The sequence below is a fragment of the Pinus tabuliformis genome, chromosome 6, assembly GCF_031772625.1.
Source record: "Pinus tabuliformis cultivar Carrire ecotype Pingquan chromosome 6, CPIR1, whole genome shotgun sequence".
NCBI classification, from domain to species: Eukaryota; Viridiplantae; Streptophyta; class Pinopsida; order Pinales; family Pinaceae; genus Pinus; species Pinus tabuliformis.
Window position 1 is genome coordinate 1,144,714,714 of NC_142292.1, and position 22,626 is coordinate 1,144,737,339.

Here is a 22,626-nt window from a genome sequence, read left to right on the forward strand (position 1 = left end):
CACCTAAATATGACAATTATAACATTTATCTACTGCCAAAGTTGACAGTAGAAAACTGCAAATATATTCTGTTTCAAGTTGTACAAGAAGAAATAACACCAATAAATGTCCATCAATAGATAACTATGCATTGAGTTATTCACCCTATATCAACTGCTCTGTTGTTGAGTAACTTGATTAAAACATGTTTGCTGATTTGGAATCTCTGTATACACATTGTAACTTGAAATGCGTTTTCTTTTAGTGGTTATAATGCTGTCACAGTTGAAGGTTGATTTCTGTCAGTTCACTCTAGAGATTAGGCATTAAGATTAGTGCAATGGGCGCTTTCATTAGCATGGGCTAACTGACATCATGGAAGAGTACCAAAGAGAATTCTGAGAGATGTGATCAAGAAGGAAAAAATTGTCTCATGATATGCTTACAATTAAAAGAGTTTATTTAATTGTGTGTGTGCGTAAAATATGTTAGACATCTTTTAGAATCTTTGGCTGTCCCGTGTATTTTCATGTGCTTAAAGAGAAAAGGAACAAGTTTGAAGCTTCTGGGAAGAAACATGTATTCGTTGGATACAGTGAAAATTCAAATAATAGAATTTATGTACTTGGTCAAAGAGAAGTAGTAAGTAGAGATGTTACCTTTGATGAAGACACTGCCCTTGGGAAAGCCAAAGATCTCCCCATCTCAAGGGAGGATGATGATGCTGCTGAAAAACAAGAAGAATCTCCGATGGATGAACCAATGCCCGATGTTGATGGTCTGATGGATCCTCTTGATCCACCTCCTTGTGAACCCTCTATTTCAATGAAAAGACCTCTATGGCTCAAAGATACACTTGAAGATGCAGAAAAACATTCTGCTCCAAGAGGAATGTTTTGAGAAAGTAAGAAGCCCAACAAGTATCAAGGATACTTGGCTGCCATGAGTACTATTATTCAAATCGAACCTTGCACCTTCGAAGAAGCCGTAAAGCACTGGGTGTGGAAAGGTGCTATGTTTGAGGAATATGAATCGATCATGAAGAATAATGTCTAGGAAGTGGTGCCTAGACCCAAGGACAAGTCCGTGGTCACTTCAAAATGGATTTACAAAATTAAACATGGAGCTAATGGAAGTGCTGAAAAATATAAGGCAAGGTTCATGGCTTGTGGTTACTCTCAAAAGGAAGGAATTGACTCTAATGAAATATTTGCACCAGTTGCTCGATACACCGCTATTCAATCCATAATTGCTTTAGTTGCCAATCAAGGGTGGAGCCTACATCAAATGGACGTCAAGATTGCTTTCTTGCATGGCTCACTTAAGGGAGAAGTCTACTTGGAACAACCTTAGGGGTTTGAAATACAAGATCGAAGAACACATGTATGCAGGTTGAAGAAAGCCCTCTATGGGTTAAAGCAAGCCCCTAGGGCTTAATATGAGAGGATTGATAGTTATTTTATGACGGTGGGATTTACAAGAAGCTATGTTGATCCAAACCTATACTTTAAGGTTGAAAGGGGCATGCCACTTATTTTGGTCTTGTATGTCGATGATCTATTTTTGACCAGTGCAGACCCTCTCATTTGTCAATGTAAGAGGGAGTTGACTTCTGAATTCGAGATGAAGGACTTAGGTCTGATGTATTACTTCCTAGGCTTGGAGGTCTAGCAAAAGCCAGGCGAGATTTTCCTTTCGCAAGGGAAATACTTTGTGAAGTTGTTTGAAAGATGTGGGATGCAAGTCTGTGACAATTCCGATGGAACTAACTTCAAGAAGTTATGTGGAAGTGCTGCTGGTCCCGAATTGGTAAATCCTTTTGAATATAGACAACTTGTGAGGGCTCTGATATTTTTGGTAAACTCCCGACCTGACATGTGCTTTGCTGTAAATACCTTGAGTCAATTTATGGTTGAGCCTCATCATATACATTGGATTGTTGCAAAGAATCACTTAAGATATCTTCGTGGCACTATCAACAATGGTCTGAGGTACACTGCCGTGAATTTGAGAGTACATGGATATTCTAATGATGACTGGGCTGGCAATGTGGTGGATAGAAAAAGCATGTCAGGATGTTGCTTTTCTTTGGGATTTGCATCAATTTCTTGGATGAGCAGGAAGCAAAAATCGGTTGCTCTAAGCACCACCAAGGCTAAATATATTGCAGCTAGTATAACCCATTGTGAAGCTATTTGGTTGAGGAAGCTTTTCAGTGAGCTATTTGAGCATGTGCTGGATACCACCATCATTTATTGCGATAACCAAAGTGGGATTCTCCTTTCATAGAATACTGTGTTCCACGATTGACCCAAGCATATTGATATCAGGTACCACTTTATCCGAGATATGGTACAATGGGGAGCAATAAGGCTCCAACACATGAGGACTGATGAACAAGTTGTTGACATCCTCAAGAAGCCCTTGGGGAAGGCAAATTTTTTAGCTTTCCAAGAGAGACTTGGAGTTGTGGAAAGACCCTCCCATTAGGGTCGCGCTTGAGCTGGACATTGAGCTCTGGGAGCACCTGGGGACCTCGAGTACTTCTTGGAGCTATGTGTGACCATAGGGTGAATGGTTCACCTTCCCTTGTGACACCCCTTGGTGATATATGTGAGCATAGGGTGAGTGGTTCACCTTCCCCTATGGTTGATGACATACGAGTAGGATGAGTGGTTCACCTTTTCTTGCAGATGCCCCAACATACATTCCACCCTTGCAGTCTAGGACTTTTGGGAAGTACCTCTCATTTGGCCATTGAGTTGGAAAAAGTGGTTAGGGACCATAGCACTACATATGGACGCATCGTGTAGTATGTATTGCCGTACTCCCTATGTCTAGGATGCATGATGTTCAACAACTTGATCGCTCAGGATCAAGTCCGATTGGGGTTCTACCCTTGGTTATGTGGACTGACTTTTGGTCAGTGAGAAGAGAGTGGTAATGTCTTGTGACTCATTCTCGATTGTGTGAAAGTTTTTGAATTTAACAATTCAAAAATCCTACTGCAGTAAACTGATTTGCATTACCTACTTGTGTTCTTCAGTTAACAATTTATTTTCAGAAATATTCAAAAAATATTAATGCAAATACACTGCAGTCTACACGAATATATAGATCAAGTACTGAAAAAATAAATGAGGCAAATACACAAAGGACACTTATTTTTGGACTAAACATCCCCGGAAAAACCCAATGTGGGAAAACCGGTGTAGCAGCTCTGAGGGTTTTCTATTATTAAGCAGTAGTTCTGAATACAAATGTTGGTTTCCCTCCCGGCAAACCAGTGACAGAGAAATACAATGGCGGAAAACCTGAGTGAGTTTTACCTCACTTCACCCGACAGATTCCGACTGATCCGACAGCAAAACTGGTTAGCCCTGGCTACAACTGCGCTGCCCCTTCACAGTAACTGCGTGGAGCTCTCTGAGGTTCTGTGTCAGCTCTTCTGCCCACTTCGTCAGCTTTCCCGGCTCTTCCGGCAGTTCCCGACAGTTTCGGCTCTCTGCATGGAAGGCAACTTTCTCACTCTGCGCTGGTCCTTCTGGCTCTATGTCAAGGCTGTGTGGGCCCAAACTAGCCCTGCGTCAGCTCTCTTGGCTAATGTGCTGCCTCCACAAGCTTCTCTACGCCTCTTTGTCAGTATTCCCGAACTATCCCTGCTCCTCAGCTGCAAGATCTCCCAATCGACTTTCCTCCTTAGAACTTCTCACCTCAGAAAATCGATTTCCTCAATCTGTGTGTGTGTTCTCCAACTGACCCCAAGCCTCCATTTATAGTTTTCCTGTTGAGAAATCAACAGGCGAGATTAAGTCTCTAATCAATGGCTAAGATTAAATTAGACTTGATATTCGTCTCTTAGAAGCTTCTCACCTATTTTTTCATTAATACCCATTAACATTTTAATTTTCCTAATTTTAGACTTAGGAACCCCATTAAAAATATTAATTATTTTAATAAAATACAATCCGGGTGGAATTTTACCAAACGATTTCTGGGTCTTCAAATCTCATGTGTTCTAGCCCCTCCACAAAATTTCGGAGCTGAGCACATCCGATTCTAGCCAAAAATCAACACTCCCTCTTAGTGAGGAATATGCTCTAACAATACTTCCCAGCAGAAGTATTGCCACTTGTGCACTCAACCTGCAAAACCTATGCCACTCAAATGTTGTAGCTATACACTTTTCTCCTCTTTAGTCTCTCTTGACAAAATCTCTCTCCCAAGAATTCAATGTGTCTTCCTCCTCTCCCTTAGTTTTCTTTTATAATTTTCATTAAGCCAAATCCCTAACCCTCAATTTCCAAAGTAATGGATGGCTAGGACCTAACCCCTAACCCATTAGAAACTTGAGCTTAATAGGCAACACTAATTAATTAATTTATTAATTAATGTGCTTTTCCTATGTTAAACTTAGGAAAGAAATCATAAAAGTCATTTGCTCAACATAAGCAAGTATCTGAAGAGGCTTTTAAACATCTTCTGCATGCTCGACACCTAGCCTATGTAGAAGCACTTGCCCGAGCTATCAACATCAACACTCCCTCCTAGCAAGCAAGGTATTTTGTACCACCCCCAACTTCTCCTTGTAGAAGACAAACATCCCCTTTATTAAAAGCTTGGTGAGAATGTCTACAACCTACCCATTGATGGAGATATATTGGAGCTTCATAGGTCCCCGCTAGACCTTGTCTTTGATGAAGTGATACCTGATTTCTATATGCTTGGATCTGTCATGAAACACTAGATTCTCTGAGAGTTTAATTCAACTTTGATTATCATAGTGAATCAATGTGGGATCCAACTCTAGAACAAATAACCATGTGAGCATCTTGCCAAGCCAAATAGTGTCATAACTCACCAAGTTTGTTGAAATGTACTCAACCTCTACTGAATTGAGAGCCACTAAACTTTGCTTCTTGCTCAACCATGAAATTGCTGCTGATCCCAAATCGAGGTAGCAGCTTGAGGTGCTTTCCCTGTCCACTGCATTGAGTTTGTATAGCCTTGCAACTGTACTCCACCTTTCTTGACATATATTCGACCATACTCTACTGTACCTCATAGATACCTGAGCACATGCTTCGCTTCCACCCAATGAACCCTCGACCCCACCATAAATTGGATCAGGGTATTCACGACAAAGCATATATCAGGCATAATGTAGACCAAGTACATTAAGGAACCCATCATCTGCTTGTACAATGTGGGATCCACCAAGTTTGACTCTAAATCAGTTAACTTCCTTAGATTGGTGATCATAGGTGTAAGCATAGTCCTGTAATCCACCATCTCGAATCATCTTAGGATATCAAATGCGTATTTTCCCTGTCCTAGGAAAATGTCACTTGTTTGTTACCACACTTCCTGTTGATTTTTTTGGGTAGCATCGGATGTGCTAAAGCTCCGAAATTTCATGGAGGGGCTAGAACACATGAGATCTCCAAGACCCAGAAATCGTTTGGAGAAATTCCACGCGGAGTGCATGTTATTCAAACAATTAATTATTTTTAATGGTGCCTAAGTTAAAAATTAGGAAATTAAAATAATTAAAGTGAATTAATGTAAATATGGGTGAGAAGATTCTAAGTGACGAGGATCAAGTCTAATTTAATCTTAGACGTTGATTAGAGATCAGATCACGACAATTGATTTCTCAATAGGAAAAGTATAAAGGAAGGCTTGGGGTTAGTGGGAGAACACATACAGTGAGAGCAACACTTGACCTAGATCAAAAATTTGGGATGTGGTTTGCTGAGAATTTCGGAGCAAGCTTCTAGTGCAGAAAGGGGTAGTTCGGGAGAGGGACTTCTGTCCAAGGACGAGAATACATAGCAGAGAGGCAGAGCAGCACTAGGGAGAGACAACGCAGCTCCCTAAAGGGTGACACAGAGGCTGGAGGGCTGACGTAGTCACTTAGAGGCATCACTGGGGTCCTGTGAGGCAGATCGAGCATCAGTTCAGTAGATTGATTTTTGAGCTGGGAAGGCTCACTAGGAGGGTGACACAGCTCCTAGAGGAGGTGACGCAGTTCCAGCGCAGAGCTGGGAGCAACCATCGCTGCACAACACTGGGGATAACACAGTCACTTGTGGGGTTTGTTCATCCAGTTGTTGGATTCACCAAAATATCTGTCTCCAAATAGAGGTACTTCTATCGGGTTTATTCTCTGTTGGGTGAGACGGATTTGGCACCCTAGTTGTATTCATAAATCTGCTTAATAATAAAACCCTCATATCTGCTGCACCAGTTTTCCCACATTGGGTTTTTCCGGGGACGTTTAGTCCAAAAATAAGTGTGTCCTTTGTGTGGTTGTCTCATTTATTTTTTCAGTACTCGATTTGTATAGTGGTGTAGGCTGCAGTGTATTTGCATTAATATTTTCTAAATATTTATGAAAATAACTTGCTGAAATGAAGAACACAAGTAGGTAATGCAAATCAGTTTACTGCAATAGGATTTCTGGTTTGTGAGATTCAAAAATTTTCACATGGTATTAGAGCGATGGTAGATCAAGGAGGATTGAAGCCATCAACGAAAGGACAGAGGAAAATCTATGGGTGAAGGCAGTTGTCACAAGAGACAATGCAGTTTTAGGCCAAGAGAGCAGAGGAGGGGTGACGCAGTAACCAAGGTAGGCTCACGTAGAGCTCGTGTCAGCCTAATTGGGTGACGCTGTTGCTGCAGAGGGCAGCGCAAAGGTTACTGAGCCAACGCGGAGACTGTTGAGTCTCATTTTTCTGGTTGCCGTGGCTAGAGGTGTAACGCAGATTTCATCTGGAGTTGCTTGTGGGGTGCTGATTTTGTTGGTGCAGAATAGTACCTAGTGGGGCATAAGCAAAGTAGAGGGAATTAGTTCCTCAAAAGATTTCTTGCCAAGAAAGCTAGATCTAGTGCTGAGCAACAACAAAGAGAGATCAAAGAGCGGTGATTCGACAGTGGTTATCAGAAGGATTTCCGTGAAGGAAATCAAAATTCATAGGGAGCTTGTTCCTTAGAGGATTTCTACCGCCAAAGAAATCCAAATCTGAATTTTGTTGGGGCAGCAGCGAAAGAAGGAGAAGAGAACCAGTTCGACATTCATTTGAGCAGAGATGGTCGTTAACGGACTGAGGGATCATGACAGGTTGGATGGAGCATCCAACTTTGTCATCTGGTAGGCCAGGATCTTGACAGTTTTGGATAAAAATCGCATCAAGGATTATGCCTTGAGGATGATTGTTGTTCCGGTTGATGTTGATCCTCTCAAAAAGTAAGAGGAGGCTCAGGCAAAAGAAAAGTGCATGATCTTGGACGGGGTCAAGGATCATGTGATCCCACAAATTGCTTAGAAAGACACAGCAAAGGAAATGTGGGAGGCCTTGACCACATTGTATGAGGGAAATTTCGTTCAACGGAAGATGTTGCTTAAGAGTCACCTGAGACAATTTCAGATGCAGAAGGGAGAAGAAATCGATCCCTTCCTCCTTAGGTTGCAAAGGATCCGTGACCAGCTAACTTCCGTAGGGGCTACACCAGATGCTGAATTTATGGTTAGGACTACCCTGAATGCAGTCACTGAAGACTGGGAAACCTTTGTCCAAAACATCTTGGGCAGGGCCTCTCCTTCCAGTTGGGAGGAGATGTGGGCAACTCTTCGACAGGAAGAGATCAAACGATGGACCAAGGCGGGAAGCAGCAGGAAAGGGGTCAGAATCAAGGAGGAAGAGTAGAATGCGGCTCTCGCATTAGCGACACAACAAGGGCAGTAGAAACAAAAGAAGGACATATCCAAAGTCAGATGCTTTAGATATGGAGGAATGGGTCATTTCGCCATGTAGTGCCCTCGGAAGAAGGGCAAAGAAGAGAAGTCTGACTCTAAGGCTGCTCCAACAAAAGATGACAAAGAGGACGATGATGATTGTGCCATGAGTGATCATGTACCTCTAGAGAAGAGGTGGGGCGATATAGAATTGTAGTTGGAGCTACAGTGAAGAAGGGTAGGATCCTTGAGGTGCCCAAACTCTTGGATCACATACGGATATGGGAGCCCTTAATGACAGTAGCAGAATGACGGGAGTCAATTGGTGTGAGAGATGATGGAGCAATAGTGGCAGAGCTAGAGTGCCAAAGTCTGAAGCAGCGCAATAGAGTGTTGCAGCAGTGCGGAAGGCACATAGCAGATACAACAACAGCGCAATACCATCAGAGGTTCAACACATATTAGCGGCAGAGGTAGCTTCAACATCAAGGGGCATCCAAATTGACCAACATGTCTGCTTTTGGGTGGCTTTTCAATTGCTTACTTCTCAGCAACTGAGTTGCAATGTAGTAGTGAGCAGTGGCAGTGCTATGGGCAGCAAGATGCAACATATTGAGAGGGAGTTGCAATACAGGTGCAGCAGTGACAGTGGCAGTGTCATGGGAAACAATATAGATTGCAGTAGCGCAGTGGATGAAGGGCAGTAGGCCAAGCATCAGCAGCGCAGAGGACTGATGTTGGGGATCAGTGTGATACTTCTACTGGAAAGTATTGCTAGAGCACATTCCTCGCTAAGAGGGAGTGTTGATTTTTTTGGGTAGCATTGGATGTGCTCTAGCTCCAAAATTTTGTGGAGGGGCTAGAACACATGAGATCTCTAAGACCTAGAAATCGTTTGGAGCAATTTCACTTGGAGTGCATGTTATTCAAATAATTAATTATTTTTAATGGTGCCTAAGTTAAAACTTAGGAAATTAAAATAATTAAAGTGAATTAATGTAAATATGGGTGAGAAGCTTCTAAGTGACGAGGATCAAGTCTAATTTAATCTTAGCCGTTGATTAGAGATTAGATCACGACCATTGATTTCTCAATAGGAAAAGTATAAAGGAAGGCTTGGGTCAGTTGGAGAACACATACAGTGAGAGCAGCGCTTGAGCTAGATCGAAGTTCTAGGGCGTGGTTTGCTGAGAATTTTAGAGTAAGCTTCTAGTGTAGAGAGGGGCAGTTCGGCAGAGGGACTTTCGTCCAAGGCCGAGAATACATAGCAGAGAGGCAGCACAGCACCAGGGAGAGACAACGCAACTCCAGAAAGGGTGACGCAGAGGCCGAAGGGCTAACACAATCACTTAGAGGCAGCGCTGGAGTTTCTGTGAGGTAGATCGGGCATTAGTTCAACAGATCGATTTCTGAGCCTGGAAGGCTTATTGGGAGTGTGACATAGCTCCTGGAGGAGGTGATGCAGTCCCAACGCAGAGCTGGGAGCAACCATTGCTACACAACACTGGGGACAGTGCAGTCACGTGTGGGGTTTGTTCATTCAGTTGCTGGATTCGCCAAAATATCTGTCTCCAGATAGAGGTACTTCTGCCGGGTTTATTCTTTATTGGGTGAGCCGGATTTGGCACCCTAGTTGTATTCAAAAATTTGCTTAATAATAAAACCCTCATATCTGTTGCACCAGTTTTCCCACATTGGTTTTGTCCGGGGACGTTTAGTCCAAAAATGTGTCTTTGTGTGGTTGTCTCATTTATTTTTTCAATACTTGATCTGTATAGTGGTGTAGGTTGCAGTGTATTTGCATTAATATTTTCTGAATATTTATGAAAATAACTTGTTAAAATGAAGAACACAAGTAGGTAATGTAAATCAGTTCACTGCAATAGGATTTCTGGTTTGTAAGATTAAGAACTTTTCACGCCTCCAACTCGAAAAATTAGTGCATCATGCTGGTGTCCTTCTTGGAAATTGGTAGCTTCAGTTTTTATTTTCATTGGCAAAAACAAAGGAGAAAATATGTGTTTTCCAATTGTCCAAGTCGGCCTCAAATCGACAAGTCAACCCCACCACTTGAAGGAGTTTGACCCTGAGGTCAAAACCCACCTCTTGACACATATATATTGGCATTCGATTGACCTCATTTGGGATCATCACATCACTCATTCCTTCGACCAATCAAGGAGATTTGTTCACACATGTGAGGAGAAAGAAGGACTATCTCTGCGTTGACCAACAACTTTTGACTTTTGTTGACCAATGTTGACTTGATTAGAGTTGTGCTGTTTGACCAAGTTATTGATTGAGGTTTGGATATTGAATTTTTTGTGGTTCGTTGACTGATATTTGACTGAATTTCTGTCTTTGTTTCAGGGCCGTTGACCAAGAGCTAATTGCAAGTCAACTACTAAAGTTTGACCGAAGTTTGATTGTGAAATGGCATGCCAAATTTCAGCCCTTTATCCGTGCAGCCTCAGGCCGAAACTCGGCCCTCTTGTGCAGACTTTGACTGTGAGCAAGCATTGACTTTGTCTCTGTCATTTGACTGGTTTTGATTTGGAAATTATCGAGGTCAAAGGTTGGCATTTTGAATGGAATATGCTGATGTACATTTTGATGAATTGAACTCTCTCTCTCATAAGGAAATTACCTGATTTTCACCCTTGTGGGTTTTTGTCTCGAGAAATTTTGGTGTCTCTTGTTTCATTGTTTTATTGTGATCTCTATTGCTCTACTGAAGTTAAGGGTTGAAATTTTCAAGTATAACTACTTAATGATTGGAATGCTTTAAAGAAGTTAAATTATATCATTGGAAATAGTTATTAGTTTGAAAATTGCTATAGTCTTGCTTGCTACTAGAAAATTAACATGGTATTAGAGCTTTGGTGAAAGGAAAGAGCATTGAGATCACTTTGAAGAGCATTGAGAGAACCTTAAAGAGCTTTGAGATCCTACATCTTTTTTTTGATTGATAATCTTCATCATGAATTCCTTCATGAAGACAGAAAACAAGCTTGAAGGAGCTACTAATTTTAGGGCATGGAAGACTATAATTGGTCTTGTTCTTGCAAGGCATAAGGTCTTGGGTATTGTGAATGGAAAGGTTACTGAACTAGTTGATCAACCAGGAAAAGACAAGTTCCAAGAAGATGACATCATTGCCATGAGCATCATTGTGGAATCTATTAGAGATCATCTAATCCCTTATATTGTTGATCTTAAGTCTTACAAGGAAATGTATGATGCTCAAATTGGATTAGACACCATCAACAACATTAGTCAATCTATAAGTCTAAGGAATTGGCTTCGTGATGTGAAGATGACAAAGAATGATACAATGACATCATACTTCATAAGGATCTCTCAATTGAGAGATCAACTCAAAGCTATTAATGAAAATGTACTTGATAAGGAACTAGTAGTTGTTGCAATCAATGGTCTGCCTGACACTTGGGATTCTTTTGCATCAAGCATTAGTGGCAGAGAAAATGCTCCTTCCTTTGATAAGCTATGGGCTGCTTGCACTCAAGAAGAATCTAGGCTCATGTCCAAAGGCAAGATTCCAAATCTAGGTGAAGATTCTCAAGCTTTTGCAGCCCACTCAAAGAATAACAAGGGAAGAAGAAATTTTGGAAGATTTCAAAGAAGTACAGGTAGAAGACCTACTTCAAGACCTGCTCTAGGAAGAGGACCTACTCCACAAAGAAGACCTCCTCCTCCCTCTCAAGAAAGAAGAGATATGTCAACTGTTCAATGTTTTCGTTGTCAAGCATATGGTCACTATCAAAATAGGTGTCCTCAAAGGAATGATGATCGAAAAAGGAAAGAGAAGCAACGTGCTTCTACAATTGATCTTAATGAACCTTCATTCAAGAGGAGGCCTAGGAAGAAAGATTATGATAATGATGAATATTCCTTTTATTCTGCTTTTATAGGTTCTATTGCAGGTCATGATGAAATTTGGTTGGTGGACAGTGGTGCCTCTAGGCACATGACTGGAAGTCGTGATAATCTCTCTGAATTGGTTGAAAAGAAGATAGCTCAAAGGGTGGAGCTTGGAGACAATAGCAAGTACAAAGTCAAGGGCATTGGTTCATCATCCTTCCAATTGGAATTAGGAGATAATTTCTCTATTAACAATATTTTATATGCTCTTGGTTTGAAAAAGAATTTGTTGTCCATTTCATCTCTTGAAGACAAAGGATATAGAAAAATCTTTGTTGAGGGTCAAGTTCTAGTATGGAAGAAAGACTCCTCCTTTGAATCTGCCAAAGTCATTGGTGTACGAATAGGAGGCCTATATCATCTCCTTGGTCGCTCAATTCAAGCCTTGATACACAACACCTATGATCTTTGTGAACTATGGCATTGAAGGTACGCTCATGTTCATTATAAAACTTTGACTAGTATGAAGGATTTTGGTAGAGGTGTACCTGAAATCAAGAGTGAACATGATGAAGTTTGCAAAGGATGTGCCCTTGGGAAAAATGTCAAAAGAATATTTACTAGCAGTGATTATAGATCCAAAGGAATCTTGGATCTTGTACATTATGATGTTTGTGGACCTATGTCTGATAAATCCTTGGGTGTTCATTTGTATTGTCACTTTCATTGATGATTACTCTCGTAAAACATGGATTTATTTCTTGAAATCCAAGGATGCAGTGTTTGAAAAGTTTTGGGAATTCAAGGCACAGGTTGAAAATGCTATAGGAAGAAGGATCAAGACCTTAAGATCCAACAATGGAAGAAGTGTTTGAAAAGTTTCGAGAATTAAAGGCATAGGTTGAAAATGTTATAGGAAGATGGGTCAAGACCTTAAGATCCAACAATGGAGGAGAATACATATCTAAGGAGCTCATTTATTTATGCGAGGATGCTGGAATTAAGAGGGAGTTGATAGTTCCCTACTATCCTTAACAAAATGGAATTACCAAAAGGAAGAGTAGAACTATTGTGGAAGCTTCCAAAGCCATGCTTCATCATCAAGAGCTGCATGTTGAAGTAAAAGAACATCAGAAACTGTTATCAAGTATAGATAAATCGGCCTAATCTAGCTGCCCTTGATTTCTCAACATGGTATCAGAGCTAAGGTGACAAGAAGAGGCAACTTGAAGATCATTCAATCGAAGAAGGATACATAAGGGCCAAGCAAAAGAATAGCATTAAGGAAATCGAATCATCAAGGAGAACTAAGAGCATCAAGGAGATCTAAAGACCCTATCATCTTAAAGGAAGAAAACTCTTGGAAGAAGAAGACCTCAAGGACCCTACCTCCATTAAAAGAAAGAAGGACTCTACACACTTGAAGTATTCTTGGAAGCCTCCACATTCTACATTTTCAACCAAAGGAAACAAGAAGAGCAATTCATTATCATCCAAAATATCTAAAGTAATCTCCCTCATATTGAAGGAAAGAGCATATCTCAAGCATCTTTGAAGGAAGAAGAACATCTCTCCTAATATTGAAGAAGAAGCATTGTCATTCTTGAAGAATGTTAGTTTTTGTAGCATCGGATGTGTTCTAACCACGAAATTTGGTGGAGAGGCTAGAATACATGAGATCTCTAAAAACCAAAAATCGTTTCTGAAAATTCCACCTAGAGATGACTTAATTAGATTTTTAACCATTTTTTTTAACGTTTCCTAAGTCTAAACTTAGGAAAAGTGGTTAATTAATCAAAATTAATTAAGTCAAGGTGAGAATTCTGTAGAAACTCACACGGATCGATCCATAAATGCCTAATCCATCGATTAAGATTTAATCTTGGACGTTGGAGTCCCAACATGAAGATATAAGAAGGGATCGATATGGTGATGGAGAATACACTAGAGTCACTTGGAGAATTTGATTTTCCAGAGTAGTAGCAGTCAATTGCTGGAGAGTTCGAGCTTCAGTGAGGAAGCAAAGACAGTGAGGGACAGAGACAGTGATCCGGAGGAAGTTTTCTAGATCCGGAGAGGCAGCAACAAGGGACTGAGTTATAAGGCTTGGCATGTTCAATCTTTATTTCTCTTACCAATCGGGTTAACTCTTAACAGTTTCGGATTCTTCTTCTTTAACTTCTTTTCCTTTAGACTTGATTTGGATTCTTTCAAATCCAGGGATTTCTAATTTCCCAGAGGCTTTCTTATCCTTTTCCAATTCCTCAACCGTGATTTGGGCAATTTCTAGAGTGTTGGGATGAGCACGCTTGATTTCATATTGGGTTTCCATGGGATAAGCTTCAAGGTATTGTTTTAGAATAGTCTTGTAAGGAGGCTTGTAATCCTGAGTCATATCCCTTAGAAGCTTATTGAATCTCTGGTCAAATTCTTCCATTGTTTCATTTTTTTTCTTAATGGTGTTGAATTCCTTAACCAAATATTTTCCTTCTTTTTTGTCCCCATATTTATCTCTAAAAGCATCAAGGAGAGTCCTCAAAGAATCAAAAGCATTGTCAACCTTATCTTGAAACCAGTCTAGAGCATCATCTTGTAGAGAAAGTACAAATAACTTCGTTTAGACATCTTCATGATTATAATCAATAGCATGAGCAAATCTATGGATGAAGCTATTGAATTTCTTTATATGTGCTTCAACATTTATAGCATTGTTCCCCTGGAAAAGCGGTAGCTTGCTCATAGTAGATTCATTTCGTAGATCATGTGGATATCCTTGGATATTTGTGAAGTTGCAAGGCTTGTAAAAGTCACCCATGATGTCAAGACTTATAGGATGATTGATAAAAAGCAAATGGAGGTCAAGGAGGGCTTCCTGTCCGAGAAAATTTAAACGATATCTAGAATGTAACTTGTTTAACCGAGCTCTTAGAACCTTTTTAGAATTGGGAGTGGGGTTAACCAGGCTATCAGGATTCTTTCTAGAGTACGTTCTTGTAAATGGATGAATAAGTGGAGTCGCCACCCAAACAGGAAACCAACCTAAATGTCCAGGTGCTAAATGTGAGAATGAACAAGATGAGAGGATTAGTGAGAGGAAAAATGATAAGGTGATGAGAAGATGAAGAATGATGAGAGAAAGGTGCCAAAAGGTGTGGCGTTGATGGGACAATGAATGAAGAATGAAGGATCACAAGATGATATGATAAAAGAGGATGTCATGAGGGCCAAGGATATAAAAAATCTTTCCCCGGCAATGGTGCCAATTGTCACTCGGATTGTACAGGCACCATGACAACTGCTCAGGGTGGGGGCCGTCACTTTGACCCCTGCCCACTCGGTTCTAGTTGTCTCCCAACAATAGGCTATGGGGGGTAGTCCCTATGGAATGATTTGAAGGAAAACAAGCCATGAACCAACTTGTTTGGGAGATACAGATGAGTGGCCTAGTTACTTGGTTAAATTTAGTAAGATTAATGATTAGATTAGATTTTAAGTATGAGACCAGTGCCTTAATGGAGTCACAATTCTTGCTTATGATAAATTAAGACCAAGTGACCGAATGGACACCCACTGCTTGAATGATTAACTAACCTATATGATATGCAAGTCCTAGGACCTATGTGAGGTGCAGTGATCTTGGTTGATTTTAATTATATGCCTAATCTAAGTATGGTCTTCCCTTAACTATTTTGAAGCTGGGCTCCAAGGTAGGTTGTGGGAAGGAGGCCGGTTGACCATTCCATGTCAACTACTCTATAACAATACACTTTTTCGCGAAGGGATTCCATCATGTTCAAGCACTCAGATCATCCTGGATTCATCAATCATCAGTCGTTAGTTTGTTAGAGTTATAAACCCTTTCTGTAGTTTGTAATGTAAATGATCTTAGTAAGACCATATGTATGTAACAACCTAGGTAAGACTATTATTTTGATGATGATTTTCATCCTAGGAGGTTTTTCGTCTCATTGATTTATTTGTGTTTCTAAACACAGATGATCGACAGAGTTTTTCCCTCCAGCCTCACCCCAAAGCTAGGGTGGATTTTGTCGTCAAAATCTTAGGTAAGTCCTAGTGTTCTAATCAAGTCTTCTATAAAAGTGATTTGGGAATAATTTTAGCTAATTGGCTAAATTATTTTATTACAAATCACTTGGTCTACTAGATCATATTGAGTCGCAGAATTGGGTAAAATAATTGAGGGTCTATAACAAATGGGTTTTCCCCCTTTGAGGGTTGAAATGTAATTATCTTATGTAAATAATATTTTAGCCATGGTGCTAAAATATTAGAGGGTTGGAAAAAATTATTAATCTTCCCATGTGTCAATTAATTAAATTTTCTGGCAAAAATAAATTAAAAATCCTAAGCCAGAAATTTAATTAATTAGAGTCAAAATTAAAGTCTTAGGGAAAATAAATTCTCCAAATAAAAAATTTGTGGGTCCTAGAGAAATTAATTTTTGGAGGTCCCCCACCAAGGGAATATTGAAAATTTCAAGAAATTTTGGACCCTTGGGCCTTGGTGGTTAAGTCAAAGTCAATTTTTTGAGGAAATTAGCTCAAAATAATTAATTTTGAGCTAATTAAAAATGAATTAAAAGAGAAATTCGAAAATTCCTCAAAATATAAATATTTCGACGGTGGAGATTAAAAGATAATCTAATTTTTATCAACGGTCGAAATTACTTTGATGGGGATCAGACCAACTAGCCATTTGGAGAATCTATTTATAAATTAGAGGTCATTTGTCTTACAAAGGATCAAATCTTTGAATCGTGTACTAGCTCTTAAAGCTCTCTTATAATTTTTCTGGAATAATAATAACACAAAGTCTTTGGGGTTTTCATTGATGGTGGTGTTTCTCTCATATTTCTTATGGTAATATTGTTCTTAATGCTCTGCTGAAGTATATTTTAAGAAATTGTTGATTTTTAGCCTTTGAGAATAATCTATTGCACAAGTATCTTGCTTAGGTTATTGGATCTAAGAGAACAATTAAATTAGCATATCTCTAATTTTTGAGGATTATAGTGTTGTTTTATATCTCTATCGATTTGACAACTTGATTTGAGTGTTCATAGATCTTTAATATTCGAAAACTTAGGCGTGAGGGGAAGTCCTTAGTTTGACTAGCCAACTCTTAACGCATAAGATCTGAAGAGCCTTCTTGATTGAAATCCCAAGAATAATCTAATGAAGTTTCTCTTGTGGGGTTTCTTTGCTAGTGCCTCATTTAAACTCATTTATCTTTTAATATCGTGTTTAATTGATAGATCTGGCTCGGAAGAACTTTATTCTACAGATCTGGGAGCAGAGTTGGACTCATACTCCTCAGATCTAGTAGATTTGTATTTTATTTGTATAGATCTGAAGTCTTTGTAAAATAATTTTTAATTTCTAACATTTGGGTTCTGGGTTCTAGTTTTATTTTTGTACACATTCGGGATCTGGGGTTTTGTTTTTATCTTGTGTAGGTGTAGATATGAAATTATTCAAAGAGATTTTTGAAATTTTGAGATAGATCTAGGCCTTGGAGGGCAAGATCTAGTCTCAAATCTTTGTTTACAGGGTCAAAATCATTCAGTAAAAGTAAGGATATGAAGTTGAAATTTTTTTTCATGAAATTGGGCAAAATATTTGAGCCCTTGGGGCCTAACACTAGTCCAAAAAGACCCTAAATCCCTAGCGTTAAACCTCCTCCAGCTCTGCGTTACCCTTGTCCCTCTCGGCTTGCTTATTTCCCTAACGCTGCCTTCCTAAACCTGCGACACCCTCTCAAACCCTCATCCGCTGCTCTTTCTAGCTCTCGACAACCTCCCATCTCCTTTCCTTGCCTGCCCTTCCTCCTTTTCTCTTGCCTCAAGCCCTCTATCTCCTTTGCCGCGACTCGCTTTCCTCATCTCCTCTTCCCTTCTCCCTTCGCTGCCTTAACACAAATCTTAATCTACCTTCCACTGCCCCATTCTTCCTTCCCCTGCCTTTAGCAGCCTCCTATCTCCCTGCTGCTGCTTTCTCTCCTCGCTGCAGCCACCCTTAACCCTCTGCTCTTCTCTTTTCTGTTCTCGCCCCACTCATTTCCTTCCTCCCTTTATTGCCGCAACCCTTTCCCTTCGTCGGCAACCCCTAAATCCTCTTCCGCTGCCTCCTTTTCCTCCATCCGCAACCCTCTTTCACTGTCTGCTGCCCTGCTATCTTATCCGCTGCCTTTAGCAGCCCTTCCAGACCTTAACGCAACCATTATTTGCTGCCTCTAGCAGTCTTCAAGCCTCATTGCAGGTCTGCCCTTCCTTAAACGCTGCCCTCACATTTTATTGCAGTCCTTCCAGCCTTAGATATGCCTCTTAATCCTTAACGCAGGCCTTGGGAAGCCCTCCACAGTTCAACGCAAGCCTATTTGGGCCTCTTCTTTTTGCTGTTCTGAGTTGATACATCTTCAGATTTTGCAGAGAAGTTTGGGTAAGGACTTGTGTTTCAGGTGACACATCATTGGAAACTTTTGACAAGTAGCTTTAAGGCCTAGGGCCTCAAGTTTCGCTTCTAAACCCTTATTCATTCACTGTCTAATCCATCAGCTAATCACATCTAAAACAGTGACATTAAACAGACACATTGCATAACTTGGCTTAAATCTCTAATGTATAGGGGCTGTCTTACGTTTTCTAAAGTCTGATAATAATACTGAATTGCATATTTCTTTTGGGTACATTTGAGAAAACAATAAACTCAGAATTTTTTAAAATATTTTGGCATTAGTTTGGCATCTAAAACTTACTGCTGTCATAAGAGAATTCACTGCTGTCCTGAAAACAATCCATGGAATCAAGTGCTTTTAGTTCATTTCAGCAAGGTTTTAGTGGTTATTGACATCAAAATTCAAGTTTGAATGCTTGCTATTTTCTGAGTTCCTAATTCAAATCACACACACACTTGTTGCCTAAAGAACATTTAATATCATACTTGGTTTCATAAGCAAAGGACTTGTCGATATTCATCTTTCTAAAGCATTTTTTCTTTCCTAGTTTAGTGAAAGATAATTGTGCTAAGATCTCTTTCTCTCTAAGTTAAGTAGCTTTGAAAGTAATTGAGCAAAGTCTGATTTTATTGATTTGGATCTAATTGAATATTTGGGCTATTTGAAAATCTCTTTGATAATTGGTTTAGAATTTCAAGTAGTTGTCATCAACATTTTTTTAGTGGCCATCTTCAAACTTTAATTCTAAAATTTCACTAGAATGATTTAGTGAGCAAACCTAATTAAATTTACAAATTCTACAACATTTTCCAGTTACAAATTAAACTGAATTTATCACTGTAATTCGCAGAGACATACCCAGCTTCCGAGTTTGAGGTCGATACCGCGTTGTTGTAGCTCCCAATTTGCTCTTGTTACCAAAAGACCAAAACCACCCAACCAAACTGGGCACAATCTCGATATTCAGCTCCAAAATACTTCAAATTCGAAGTAATTTGGTCCCCGTGCCAAAAAGCTTCAAGAACAACTGCTCAAATCTTCTCTTTGTCTAAGACTTTCTTCATATTTCATTCTTTGTTCTGTGTAAGAACCCCCAAAAGAATTGCCCCTTTTTTCCTCCTTAATTCTCTTATATCATTGCCCATTCACCGCCCTCTCCCACCGTCTTCATATCCAAGTTTAATTGAGGGTTTTGAGTCAGTCACAGGTGGAGCGAGCCTCTGCCTCCAACATGCTCCCTCCGAAAATTAGTGGTGGTCATATATATTATGGTAGGGGAGAAATATTTGTTTTATTAAATGATATTCGATCATTAATTCCTTACACTACTTCCATGTTTTATTGCCTTTATTTAATGTGGTTGGTATCGTTATTCTATCCCCTTTTATGACTTTATACCTTCAATAAATTTATATTAATTTATACTTGAATTTATTTGGGTTTTATTGTTAATGGTTTATATTATTTTTCCTTTTGAAACTATATATATATATATATATATTTCGTGAACTCGGGAATTCCTACTGCAACACTGATGATATTTCTCCTACTTGTTAGATTTACATGAACAAGTTATTTGCCGTTACCTACGACAAACATCGAAATACATACACTGTAGCCTAAACCAATTAAATAATATGCCGAAACAAGAAACTGAACAATAGAGAAAGATACACGCAAATGACAGTTTTTTTGGACAAATGTTCCCGGAAAAACCCAATGTGGGAAAACCGGTGCAACAGATCTGAGGGTTTTATTATTACACTGAAGTATTTCTGAATACAACTATTGGATGCCCTCCCGACAATCCAGTTACAAAGAAAGTCACTTAGCAGAAGAAATTGGTGAGATTACCTCACTCTACAGTGCAAGTCCCAACTGATCCGACAACTGAACCACGAGTTCCCTGATTACTTCTGCGCTGCTCCTGTGTGGGCCCTGCATCAACCTCTAAGGCCCTGCGTCAGGTCAACTGAGAATCGATCTGCCTTCAGAAGCCTTTTCCGGCCCTCCCGACTCAGAAATGCCAGCTTCCTTAGCAAACTCAGACTTCTGCGTTGGAAGCTATTGCGCTGCTCTGCGTGGGGCCTACGTGAGCCCTTCCTTGCTCTGGGCCACCCTCTCTGCCTTCTCTGTTGCCTCCTATGTGTGTCTCTCTGCCTCTCTGCAGAATATCCTTGGCTTCAGAGAAGATCCTCCAACCAAAAATTCCTCTGCCCGTCACTGCAAAAGCTCACTTCGAATTTCTCTCCCTGCAGTTGCTTTGCTTCAGAAACTCGATCTTTTGAATTCTCTGTGTGTCTTCCAAACAACCCTCAAGCTTCCTTAAATAATCTTCTTGTTGACATTCAATGACCCAAATTAGAAGCTAATCAATGGCTAAGATCATTTCTGCTTGATCCTCGTCTTCTTCTAGAAGTTATACCCACAATTAGATTAATACCCATTAATTATTTTATTTTTCTAAGTTTAGACTTAGGGTCCCATTAAAAATAATTAATTATTTTAATAAAACTGTCTCTGAGTGGAATTTCCCAAAACACTTTTTGGGTTCTTTGGAATAGTTGTGCCCAACCCTCCTTGCAAAATTTAAGACTTAGAGCACATGTGATGCTACCAGAAATCAACACTCCCTCTTAGCGAGGAATGTGCTCTAACAATGCAACCTGTTGAAGCATCACTCTGTTCTGTAACATCTCCATCTGCGTTGTTGATGTTTGACATCCTGTCCACCAACTACTGCACAAATGCTACATCTATATTGTTGCTGACACTGCCATTGCCAACATTGCATCCGTACTGCAACTCCCTCTAAATTTCTGCATCCGTGCTGTTGCTGCCACTGCCACTGCCAACTGCCCCTGCACTGCAAACTGCTGCTATTACTGCATCAACAACAGAAAAACAACCCAAATTACTGAACTGGTGTTCAGCATAAATGCATCTCGATGCTGAAGATCTGATTGCTGCTAGTCCTACACTATCCTTCTGAAGCCATTGCGTTGCTACTGCTACTGCACTGTGCCTCCCTGCACTATTGCAACTCTGCACTACGCTGCTCAGACTTGGCGTTCTAGCCACTGCATCTGTCGCTCCAACACTCCTTTGCACTAATTGACATTGATCCATCCTGCTACTTCTGATCTGGGCTCTCGTAGCAAGGAATTGATCTGAGAGGTGGGCTCCTCAAGGATCCTGCCCATCTGTAGCTCTTTCGAACTACAACTCCAAATCAACCCACCTCCCTCCTGGAGGTATCTCGACTGTCATGGCAAACTCGTCCTCCTCGATCTTTGCGGGTGCAGCCTTTGGATCGTGCTTCTCATCTTTGTTCTTCTTCCTGAGAGGTCATTGTGTTGCATAGTGACCCATTTCACTACACCTGAAGCATTTTGATCTTTGAGACGTCCTTCTTTCGCCTCTGCTGCTCCTGTTGCCCCTTGGATGCAAGGGCTGCATTCTCTTCCTCCTCCTTGGGCTTCGATCCACTGTTGTTGCTTCCGTCAAGCTTACACTTGACCAAGTCTCTCCTCAGCTCCTCTTGCTTAAGAGCTGCCCACATCTCATCCCAATTTAGCAAAGTCGCCCTGCCCAGGATACTCTGGACAAAGACTTGCCATTCATCTGAGACTGAATTGAGGGCTAGTCTAACCAACTCAGACCCTTGAGGTGTAGACCCCATAGCTACTAACTCGTCCCGGGTCTCCTGAAGCTCCATGAAGAGCGGATCTATGCGCTCCTGCTTCTGCATCTGTGCAGATCTCAGTTTCTGCTCTAAGTACATCTTTCGCTGCTCGGAAGATCCTTGATACAGCTTTTCCAAGGCATCCCACATCTCCTAGCAGTCCCTCTCCTAGCAATGTGACAGACTACATGATCCTTTACTCCATCCAAGGCCATCCTCGTGGCAGTCGCCATTTCAGCTCAGTTTTTCTTTAGCGGATCTTGATCTGCAAGCACAACCACCACGCTATTGACCTAGGTCTTGAGAGAATGCTCATCTAGAAGGAATGACATTCTTGGCTTTCAGATGACGTAGTTGGATGCCCCATCTAACGTGTCTTGATCTCTCAGCCCATTGGTTGCCATCTCTTCCACGAAAATGTCGATCTGCTCCTCTCCGTTTCCTACTGCTGCTGCTCAGGCAATAAGAAAACAAACTTCTTGGCAGGAAGTCTACTGAGGAAAAATCCCCTCACAGTGCTTCTCTTCTCTTCTGATGTTTTTCTGCCCAGCAAAACGGCCTACAGAAAAACTGTGTCCCACCAGCTCTTCCTCACGTTGAGGCTTCAGTGATGCTCCCTCTACCACAACAATATTTCGATCTGGAAGCCCTTTTCTCTGTCGACTCACTCAGAGAGAGACTGCCTCGAAATTCAGCCCTTCGGCTCGGACTGCGCAAATTCCTTTGGGGATTTGAATTGTTGGCTCCTGTAGCTTTTTCGACCTCCTTTTCTGTGAAAATTCCTCTAACCCGAGAATTCCTACTGCAACACTGATGATATTTCTCCTACTTGTTAGATTTACATGAACAAGTTATTTGCAGTTTC

The 22,626-nt window shown here is 40.6% G+C and overlaps 1 protein-coding gene across 4 annotated transcripts in view; it reads left to right on the forward strand.

Moving 5' to 3' along the window:
* Positions 1 to 22,626, forward strand: part of CYL1 (alpha-N-acetylglucosaminidase family / NAGLU family) — a 468,268-nt gene that overhangs the window by 116,717 nt on the left and 328,925 nt on the right. The window lies entirely within an intron of this gene.